Genomic DNA, 11,806 nt, shown 5'->3' with positions numbered 1-11,806 from the left:
AAATGCAACACCCAAGCTCAGATCCATTCCTAATGCTTACAATTTTTTAAAAGATTTATTTATTTATTTGGGAGAGAACAAGTGAGAGACAGAGCATGCATGAGCCAGGGGAGGGACAGAGGGAGAGGCAGAAGCAGACTGAGCAGGGAGCAAGCAGGGATACCACGACCCCAGGAGCATGACCTGAGCCAAAGGCAGACGCTTAACCAACGAAACCATCCAGGCACCCCTCTAACGCTTACAATTAAACAAAATTGAGTCTTTGCTTTGAGTTTCCAAAATTAACAGACAGGACACAAAGAAGTGAACAGGTCATCAAAAGGAAAGATCGAAGTTTCTCAGAGACCAGCAGCAGACTATGTTTAGGAAACTGGATTTGGCATGAGTCAAGGAGGGCAATTTCCGCAATCAAGAACTAAGTAGACCATCAATGAATTCAGATAAAATTTCATTTTACCTGTTTCACTTGTGAGTTGCCACTGGGAGACATGTTATGGTGGGCATCTGGAAATTTAAAAATGGATCATTCAAGAAGTCTGATTTAGGAAGAAAGTAATGTGACGAGGCTGTTGGAAGGGAGAGAGAGTAATATGATGACTTTTTCAGGACAAAAGACTTTTAGACTGTATCTTCCAGACTGACTTCTAGAATCATATTTATCAGCAATTCTCTCTTTAAAAAACAAAAGATTTTATTTATTTGAGAGAGAGAGCACACGCACAGGGAATGATAACACAAGCGGGGCAGGGGTAGGAAGAAAGGGAGAGGGAGAGGGAGAAGCAGGCTTCCCACTGAGCAGGATTGCCTGACATGGAGCTTGATCCCAGGACCCTGAGATTATGACCTGAGTGAAAGGCAGACACTTAACCAACTGAGCCACTCAGGTACTCCTCACCAGTAATTCATTACTCTGTGTTTTAATTCAGCATTTAATGAGGAGAAGTTCAAAGCCTGTAATACTGATCAATGGATTCTATTGTCAACAATACAAGATACTTTGCATTCTATTGGACCTCATCTATATTTGTTTGCATATACATTTTCTCTTCTTACCCCATAGTCATAATATGGAAGGAATAATGACATTTTACTGAAAAGGAAAACATATTCTAAGTCCTGAAAAATTACTATGGTTCATAGGCAATAGAAATGGTGGCTGCTTTTGTGGCATGAATCCATAGCTGCATGACCATAGCCATCTCCCCTGTAGAGGGATGCTCCCCCTCCCTTGTTTCCTCCAGTTCCCATTCCTTCTACTCTGTGAGCTACAGTCAGGTGCTTGCTGGCAACAACGAGCACAGTAGAGGGCAGTACCTGCCTGCTGCCCTCTCCAACGTTGGTCCGCAGTTCATTGCCAAGCCAACACAGGCCTAGTGGAAGGGGAGTCCTGTGTTCATCATCCTGTGTTCATCATCTCATATTCTGCTTCCCTTTCTGCCCTTCTTGGTAATGAAGAAACACCTCACTTCACAGAAGCACACTAAAGTGGAAACAAGAGGATGAAAGAAAAGCCTGGGCTTGGCTGTACCAACTGAACTGGACTAGGGCCAATCTGAGGTGACCTAGCAAAGCTTGCCACTAATGTGACAGATCTTCCTTGGCCTCCATAGGCTGTTGAGCAATTCCTTGGACCCACATCTATGAGCACTAATTCCATGCCAAATAATACTTTTGCAGTGTTATTTTATCATCTTTGCAACTACCATCCTTGCACAGAGCTCCCTGAAGAGGCAGGTAGCAGAAAAGACCCAAAATCCCACTGCACTCAGCCCAGAAGCCAAGAGATAAGCCTGGATTTTACTAACTCGGCCTTGGCAGACCACATCAAAGCTGTCAAAAGGCTATGAACTGCTCTGAGCTCCTGCCTTTAAACTTGCCCTGTTTAGTTCAGCTCAGAAGCCAGGAATTTGTGAAGGTAAACATCTCTTATCCCATGGATAAACTGGATAATGCAATTTAAAATACAGATGTATATTCTTCAGACAGACAAACAAAACTACCCTGACATTAACAGGGCCATTTATCTATGTTGAAGTCAGTGAGACGTAAGCAGTATCAGTGATGTTGGATTTGGGGACTTGCTTATATTTGGATCCCAAGTGACCAACAGGAACAAGGGGTGGGAGGTGAGACAATTGCTCTTATCTTTTGGGATTATTAGATAACTTGCATCCTTCCTCCTTTGTGCTAAAATCTAGAAGGTAAATTTGATCTTTTGTGCTTTTTGTAAAACACTGGTAGCCTGGCTTATTTTTTATAACTAACAAATATGTACTCATTATGATAATTCAGTGTGGTGATCCTATATCATGAAGCTAAATTATGTAAGTTTAAATTTTTCACAACAGCTGCCCTTTAGGAAATTAGGATGATAGGAGTTAAGGTTAGTAAACTTTAACCCCCTGAGTTTAAGGTTATTAAAAATAACTTCATTACTGAATGGCATTTGTAACCCGTACATGCTTCTGGGTGGGTCACTGACTCACAGTTCATACTTTTGTATGCAGTAAGCCTTGGCTACCCATGGCTGTCCATTCTGAGAAGCAAAGCAATCATTTTATCAAAAACCAGCCTATGGATTTCCAAATACTGGGTTCATAAAACCAAAACTGAACAAAGAAAAAGTAGTTTTGAGAAAAACACTCAAATATATTTTCAAGTGAAGCAAAATTAAGGTGTTCACAGTCACTAGAAGTTTTAGCAAAAGTTGGGAGAGAACCCTCTCATAAACAACTTTTGTGTTTTGCCTCTTTGCAGTAGGAGTTGTTTGGCTAAGTCTTTGGTTTCTCTCCAGTAAACATTGACTGATTAGGAAGATGAGTAGTATAAGCTAAATGATCAATTTCCATCTACTTTAATATATAAATTATGAAATAATACTCATTATATCAGTTTTTGCCAATTCCAAAATGTGAACCTATTAACAACATTTTAACATCACAAGAGGTGTTCCCTGATAGTCTTTCAAAAACACTTTGGAGGGGATCCCTGGGTGGCTCTGTGGTTTAGTACCTACCTTCCACCCAGGGTGTGATCCTGGAGTCCCAGGATCAAGTCCCACATCAGGGTCCCTGCATGGAGCCTCGTTTTCTCTCTGCCTGTGTCTCTGCCTCTCTCTCTCTCTGTGTCTCATGAATAAATAAATAAAATCTTAAAAAAAAAAACACTTTGGAAAATCTAACTTTCAAACTTTGACTTTTGTCCCAGTCCATTGTCTTCTGGCCCTGCTATTAACAAATCATCTCCTCAGAGATCTTGTGGGAAAGCAATGGGTGGCCATAGGCTGGTGTCTTTGAACCAAGAAAGAACTGGATGAACATTGCCATGCTGTAGGCTACCCCAGTAGCTTTGTGATCTGTGATCCAAGCAAAGTTGGGGATAGATGAAGGTGACCACATTTTTCTTTAGTAAATGGAAGATAGCAGTTCCCAACTACTTCTCTTGAGTGAGAGAGCAAAGTCCCTATACATTTGGCAATTTCATTGAAGTGAATTATGGAAGCCAGATAGCCCTTAAGATAAGTAGGAAACTTATCATTGTGTATAAGAAAGGAAGGAGAAACGCAGAGAAGGGCTTTCTAGGAATACACCAGCATAAAATTTCCCAAGAACAAGTAATTTGTATAAATTCCTCTAAGCTAAGAAAGCTGAGGATATTTGAGAGAGGAAAGGAAAAAAATGAGTATTTTTAAAGCACCCCAGAAACATAATAACTCACAACAACAACAATCCTGTCACCGCCGGAGTGGACAGTCACTGTTCTGTCAACCCTTCATGAATAAGATGAGATGCCAAACATGGGTTTCTGCTTTTCTGAAAGTTGCCCATAGGTAAGAGTAAAATAAAAACCATAAAATGCAGAACAGTATGATCCCTTTACTCTGAATAATTTAGAAGGTAAAGAGAAATGATGGTAGCTTAGGTGAGAGAGGCCTAAAAGTTCAATACTTGGTTTAAAACTCAGAAGCCAGATGTGTTTTCAGAAAGCAGCAATTCATTTCTTTTTTTAAAGATTCTATTTATTTATTCATGAGAGACACAGACTAAGAGAGAGAGGCAGAAACACAGGCAGAGGGAGAAGCAGGCTCCATGCAGGGACCTCGATGTGGGACTCGATCCTGGGAATCCAGGATCACACCCTGGGCCGAAGGAAGACGCTTAACCGCTGAACCACCCAGATGTCCCATGAAAGTGGCAATTCTAATTATAGTGGCTGGGAGCATTGAATTGCCCTGAGAATCTGAAGAAAGCTATGCAACCTCCCCGAAAATAGAAACCTATACACCTATACATGATTTTTTGCATTCAGTTCATGAAATTTCACTGCCAATATAATTCTTTTGCATATGTAATAGATTAATATCTCCTGCTGAGCAGACTAGTTTTTTAAATGAGTTTTGCAAATGCTTGAGATTATAAGATTGGTCAAGATTATTAGTGAGGGGCAGTGATTAGCTGTGTCCCACAGATTTATTAGTGGTGGATCATTTCTTCCTACCCTGCCTCAAAGAAAAACTAGGTAAATAAAATAAGAAAGACAATGGCAGACCAAAAGCAGTGAATGCTCTTCAGTGTAAACTGGCACTTAAGCATGTGGACATTTTTCTTCTACCTCTATTTTTTGGCAGCTTTTGTTCCAGTTATTAAGATCTTTGAGAGACAATGCATGACTGTGTTGGTCTGTATCTTTTACCTAAGACAGTTACCTGCCATGGCACAAAACCATGTCTACCAGACTCTAAAATATAGTATTGTCTCACTCATAGTTTGCTGTGGGAGTGTCTAGTTATCTGGTCACATCCCAGAAGCAGGGGGCGGGGAAGATCCCTTCTGAAGCCAATGATTTCCAGTCACTTTAAGATTGTAATCTGAAAGGGCAGAGCACAATGACTGTCGTTCAGAGAAAAAGGAAGAGATGCACATCACAAACGGGAAATGGGAGAACAAGAGGCAAAGGTACCGAAACTTTATTCAGTAAATATGAAACATATGTGGTGCCTGGAGCACAGATCCAGTTTCCTAGATGCAAATTTCATGGCAAAGCAGCAAAAGCCTGAAGAACTACTTAGTTTGTAACTGACTTAATACTGAGCATCACTTTTCAGTTTTCCTGCTATAATGTTTATAGCCAGAACACATTGATCACTCAAAATCTCAGCACAGAAAGGTAGTGGGCCTGACTTTGAAGCTCCAGGGAATTGTGCGCCTGGGCTGACATCAGTATCCAAAGCCTTGAAAACACAAAATAGTTGAAGGCTCATCTCTCTTATTAATAGAGTTCCTCCTGATAGAGTGGACTCCTTAATGAAAAGTAGAGAGAAATCCCCTAAAATAATCTGTGTGATAACCAATTCAGCATCAGCATTTCAATTCTCCAAGTTTCTTTACCCTAAATAGCTAAGCAGTAATGTCAAGTAGAAACACTAGCGGTTGACCATACCCTCTCTCCTTTCCTTACCCTGGTCAAATGGGGCTGTTTGATACAAGAAAGGAAACTGGATCTAAACATTTACTATTTGTAGGTTGGTAAATAGATTCAGAACAGCTGCATAACAGAAATTTAACTAAGAATGGCATGTTAGGGACACAGATTTAATATTAAAACCAACACCAAAAGAGTTATGTGTTTCTTTGACACTTTGTGGAGTTAAAACCAAGGACAAAGGCTAATTACAGGATAGCATGGTAGGTCTGGATAGTTGATATTTGATAGGACTTGCAACACACACACACACAGGCACGCACACCCCCAAAGCCCTGCTTTGGCTGGAAATTAAAGAAAGCATGGCCTTCAGACCAAGTCAGATACCTGTTCTGCCTGCCAACCTGATCAGTTCCCACTCTTTTCTCCTCGTACCAACTAAAAAGTATAAGAGATTGGAAGTTGTGAAAATTTCAGTAAGAGGTATACATGGCCTCAGTGCAAGGCACTTGATCTGAATTTGAAGTGTCTTTATCACCGGAATGGAGATTTTTTTCCATTTTGTTTCATTCCAAATAATAACGAGGCATCAGTTTAGCTCTGAATGTCCTTATATGTTAGGGAGACACATAATCAGTTGCCCCACAACTGACTTGCATTTAGGAAACTAAGAATCCTTCAGTTGTTTGTCAAAACTGCTGTAAAACTAGGTGCTACTTTTTTTTTTTTTTTTAAAGGTGACTGAACTGTTCAGGTATTGACCAATGATGCTTTTGATTTCAAAAGGAAGTAACATGTTTACTGATAAAAGACAATTCCTAAAATTCTTGTGAACAGCTTAGTTTTTTGGCTACAATCCCACAGTACTGCAGTAGGATGTTTTGTAGGCTAAATGACTTCATATGAGTGGATTTGTTTTTGGTATCTTTTTTACATTTATAACTGATTTCCTTATCTGTACTTCCACCAATACCACACAGTTTTAATTACTATAGATTTAAAGTCATTCTTGATATTTGTTGGTACAAGTCCTTTGATTGTTTTTTTTCCCCCTTCAACAATGACTTAATTCTCTTTACAATTTCCATTTAGTATGAAATTTAAAGTCAATTTGTCATTTTTCCCATTCACGGAAAAATACAATCAGGACTATTACATAGATTATATGTTCAGTTTATAAATGAATTTGAGGTCAATTTATAATCTTGCAATATGGCTATGATTTATCCCTCTATTTACTTCAATGTTTTAAAATTTCTCTCAATAATGTTTGTAATTTTACATGTAAAAGCCTCATTCATCTTTAATATTATTACAAATTTGATAAGAGACATTAAATATATCAAATACTTTACTGAATCTGTTGAGATGATGTTATTTTTTCTCCTTTATCCTATTAGTGAGGTGAGTTACATTATTTTCTGGATATCTAACAACTCTGCACTCCTGAAATCAACCCAATGTGATCATTATCTATCATCTAATTGATACATTTCTAGAACTGACTTACTACTAACGTTGTGGAGGATTTTTTAGGTATGTTCACTTTCCTTTCTTGTAATATCTCCTTCAGGTTTTGGTAGTCAGGTTTCACTGGTCTCAGAAAGTGAGTTTGTAAGTGTTCCCACATTTTCTATGCTCTGGAGGAGTTTCTGAAGCCCTTATCTCTTCCCTAAATGTCACAAATACTTTCCAGTAAGGACAACTGAGCTTGGAGTTTTTTGTTTGGGGTTTTGTTTTGTTTTGAGGTGTGTGCGTGCGTGTGTGTGTGTGTGTGTGTGTGTGATGGGGGAGAAGGTTTATAATCACAGATTCAATTTTTCATTATTTCATTTTTCAGAATTTCTGTTTTTACTTATTTTGGTTTTGCTAAATTATCCTTTATGTTTAAAGAATTTTGTCCATTTGACCATAACCTAATTTTGGTCAAAGCTGATCATTATATCCTCTTTTTTTTTAAAGACTTTATTTATTTATTCATGAGAGACAGAGAGAGAGGGAGAGAGAGAGAGAGAGGCAGAGTCACAGGCAGAGGGAGAAGCAGGCTCCATGCAGGGAGCCTGACGTGGGACTTGATCCCAGGACTCCAGGATCACACCCTGGGCCAAAGGCAGGTGCTAAACCGCTGAGCCACCCAGGGATCCCTCATTCTATCCTTTTTAAAACCTCTTCATTATCTATGGAACATGGTAATGCTGGTGATTGTGTTTTTCTCTTTTTATGATATCAATCTTAGTCACTTATTGATCTTAGGTTTTACAAAGAACCAACCTGTAGCTTTATTGATTTACTCTATATTATTTTGCTATTTCACAGATATCTGCCATTTGCTTTGTTATTTCATTTCTTATTCTTTCTTTGGGTTTAATTTGCTATCCTTTCCCTAGTTAATTTGGTGAATACTTAGATCTATTCCTTTCAGCATTTTTTTTCCAGATATGCACTCATATCTCCCTCAAGGCATTGATTTAGCAGAATCCCACCAGGTCTGTATTATTTTTCATTGTCATCTGTTTCAAAATGTTTTCTTATTTACTAATATTCTACTCCTTATGCTGATGCCATCTTTTTAAACCTGTGAATCATTTAGAAATATATTGCCTGATTTGCAAATATTTATGGATTTTCTAGTTCTCTTCCAACTGAATATTTTGAGTACTTCCTTGGCCTCCTCCTCCATAGCATACCCTAAATTGCTAGCTCTATCTTTGCAGCACTACAAGATTGACTAAATCTCCTTTATCCTCCAAAGAATATTTGCCCCACCTAGGTATATCTTAAGCATTAACAAAAAACTCGATGAAGGATTTCACACAGAATTTTAAGTTCAAGTCTCTGAAGTTCTATTTTCTTCTCTCTGTGATCTGGTTCTCATAAGTAGTGAATGCCTTGGAAGCATTGATCCTTGTTCTCTAGCTCTCTAGCCCAGAGACACTACTGCAAGCCCCACACACATGTGGCCTCTAATTCATGCCTGCAAATGAGCACATGCTCCAAACAGAAAAAGAAAAGGCTATGTGGTGTGCAATTCAATGTGCTTCTCTTGTCTCTGGTTTTTGGCCTCTCAAGTCCTGGCTGCCTTAGCTACTTTCTGATGTCTTCAAGCAGTTGTTTTTGTAGTTTATTCAGCTTTTATAGTACTTCTCAATGAGAAACTTAGTCCAATTGAAGCTACTTCATCATGGCCAGAAGCAGGTTTTTTCAACCAGCATTTTTACCTACCACAGTGTGATAGATTTGATTATTATTGTTCAAAATATTCCACTCCTTCTTTTAACCACTTTGGGAGAAGGGTACTTCCTTTCCACTTGACCTTGGGTTTGGTCTTGTGACTTTCTTTGGCTATTAGGATATTAGCAAGAATGATGCAAGCGGAGGCTTTAGATGCATGTGTTTGGCTCCATAAGCCTTCTCAGTCCTCTGCCATGCCATCAGAAGAACTTGCCCAGTTGGCTTGTTGCTCCAAGGAGGATGAGAAACATGTGGAGCTGAGCTTCCTGGCCAGCCCACAGACCTGCAGCGAAGAACAGAACTGCCGAGCTAGATCAAGAAATTCAAGTCACCCCACATGAATGAGCTCAGCTATAAGTAACAAAGTGACGCTAACCAATTAGCAATCCTTGAGAATAAGTTATTATGATTGTTAAGACACTGGTTGTGGGGATGTATGTTATGTAGCATTATTTTGGCAACACCAAAATACTTACTGATACATAATGACTTCCCATTATTTCCTTCTCTTCCACCTGCAGCAGAATCAGCTTCCTGTGAACATGCTACAATATTTAAAAGTGGGACAATGGGACCAAGGGTACATGCAAGCTTGATAACTCCACACACAGTTCAATATTCTCTCTCAACTCAAATGGAAAGCATTAGTTATTCCTTGGAAGCATGGATGCCAAAGATACAAATACTAACACAGATCTATTTTCACAGATTTTTAAAAATTGAGATACAGTTGACATATAACAGAGTATAAGTTTAAGGTATACAATATGTTGGCTTGTACTTTTATCATGTCACATATTTATCATTTCTTTTTGAATTAAAAACAGTTATGATTTAGTCTCTTAGCAACTTTGAAGTTTATACTACAATATTGTTGACTATAATCACTATGTTGTGCATTAGCACTCCTGAACTTATTTATCTATTAGTTGTAAGTTTGTCCCTTTAAACAAAATCTTCTCTATTCCCTTAGCTCCCAGCACCTGGTAACCACCATTCTTCTACTCTGTGATCTTACAAGTTTAGTGTATAGATTCCATATATAAGGAATCTTTTTTTTTTAAGCAAATAACTTTATTTCTATCATTCCTTTTTCAAGAACCAAGGAAATATAGAAAATATAAAACAACACAAACAGCTGCAATTTAATTTGGGGGTCGGGGAAGGCGGGTAAAGAAGGAATGGCACAGCCCTTTAAAGCAACTTCCAGGACGGCCTGAGCCGCATCAGGTATTGGGGGGGGACCTGAGAAGACAGGCTCCTATGTCCCAGCTTGGGCCCCAATACATCAGAATGTATTGCTCAGTTTTTTTTCCTGACAACTAGAGAAAGTTGGGTTCAATGTACAAGATTTATTAGTTCTAAAAAACAATTTAAAGTAGAAAAGTTGTACAAGTCAGCAAGACAATCTTTAGTGTTGCTAACTTTTAAATCTGATAAGAAGAGTTATTCTTAAAATGGTATGAAAATTGTTATTCCACACGCATAGAGATTAGTTAACGCAAGTCCAACCTTAGCCCACGGGTCTGGAAAAAAGCAAACCAAAAATATGAGTATATTCTCATGGCTTACATTGTGTCTGAGAATTGCCTGACTTATCTTGAAACATCCAATTGTGCAAATACTGAGCTGCCTACAAGCCAATGAAACCACAATGCGCCATTGGCATGGATCTGTTTATGTGGGGAAAAAAGTCACATTATCACTAGTAGGTTCTTTGAATTGGAAAGACTGAATGGTACCACAAATACCACAACAATCTCCATCTGAAGGCGAAGTGTGCCGATCATGGAATCCCTGAGAAAGATTATTGCTGACAATAGCCTCAATATTCCTCAAAAGAATCTAATGCGTTTGCCAAAGCACGATATTTAAAACAAAAAACAGAGGCCCACAGAAATCCTAAAGCAGTGGACTTAATGAAAAAATAAATTTATGCAACAAACCATGCTTAGTATTGTTTATTGTTTGTTTGTTGGGAACCACTAAACACGTTTAATAAATTGTCAACTGGTTTAAAAATTTTGTGTTATAAAATAGAGAATAATATGTTGAAAGTGAATTTTTAAACATTTGTAACTAAGAAATCAACCACTAATAAATGCACCCTGTGTTTCAAACACACTTCAATAAAGGGTAAAATGTAAAATATAAGGTAGTCCTCTTGCTATTGTCTGAGACTGAAAAGCTAAAACAAGACTGGAGATGGTGTTTTTTTTACCACAGTCAATTCCTTAATATTCTTTCTTATTAATTTCTTTAAACAGTTTTTTTTCTTTTTTCCTGATATAAAAGTAATACAAGTTCATTGTGGAAAAATATACATAAAGCTATGCTGAAACTAAAAACAATCTGGAATTTCACCTTTTAAGTATTTGGGTATATAGGTGTGTATGTAATTTTTAACTGAAGTTGTGTTCATAGTGTACATCTAGATAGTGCCCTGCTTCTTACACTCAATATCAGATCATGAATACATGTGATTTAACATTTAACATTTTGTTTTTTATGTTTTCTTTCTGTGTGTCTTTTCAACAAAGACTGTCCACAGATTCTATTCATAATAGTCCTGAAGGCACTATGGCAAATTATTTTTTAATTATTATTTTAATAAGGCATTTTCTTTCAAAAATACTTGTGATATAACTTTGATTTGCAATAAATATACAGTACTCATTTAGACTTAATTGTTTTCAACACACTTCAAAATCTCTTAAACTAAGCTTTGTGCAGTGGCAGTATCGTAGCCAATGAGGTTTATCCAAGGCGCGATTATTGCCAAAATCTCTTAAACTATGTATTTCTGTTTTGACTTCTTTACATCTTCAGATATTCTTTGAATATACTAGTAGGATATTTGAAAACATATTTCTAGTATCCTCCCAAGTAAAAATCAATTTGGTTTGTAATGAAATTCTAAATCACAGCATTTTAAAGGAAACATCTGTAAGTCCCTCCACTGGATGGAAAAGTTTGAAGTTACTCTGATGTATGTACTCTTCAAAGTAAAATTTTTATTCTCTCTACCTGAGTACTTGTCATTATTTTGTCATTATTATTTCCAAATAACTTGTTTCAATTTGTGTAGTCTGTTTCTCTTACAATTTTTCCTAGAAATGTCATCATTCAGGCTTCATATATTTTCAATCAGATC

At 37.6% G+C, this 11,806-nt stretch overlaps 1 pseudogene; it reads left to right on the top strand.

Moving 5' to 3' along the window:
- The first annotated feature begins 11,373 nt into the window (after positions 1-11,373).
- Positions 11,374-11,504, top strand: LOC119872757 (annotated as a pseudogene).
- The last annotated feature ends 302 nt before the right edge of the window (positions 11,505-11,806 follow it).

The sequence above is a fragment of the Canis lupus genome, chromosome 7, assembly GCF_011100685.1.
Source record: "Canis lupus familiaris isolate Mischka breed German Shepherd chromosome 7, alternate assembly UU_Cfam_GSD_1.0, whole genome shotgun sequence".
In the NCBI taxonomy this organism is placed as follows: domain Eukaryota; kingdom Metazoa; phylum Chordata; class Mammalia; order Carnivora; family Canidae; genus Canis; species Canis lupus.
The sequence above is the reverse complement of the archived record's forward strand: the minus strand, read 5'-3'. Positions and strand labels throughout refer to the sequence as shown.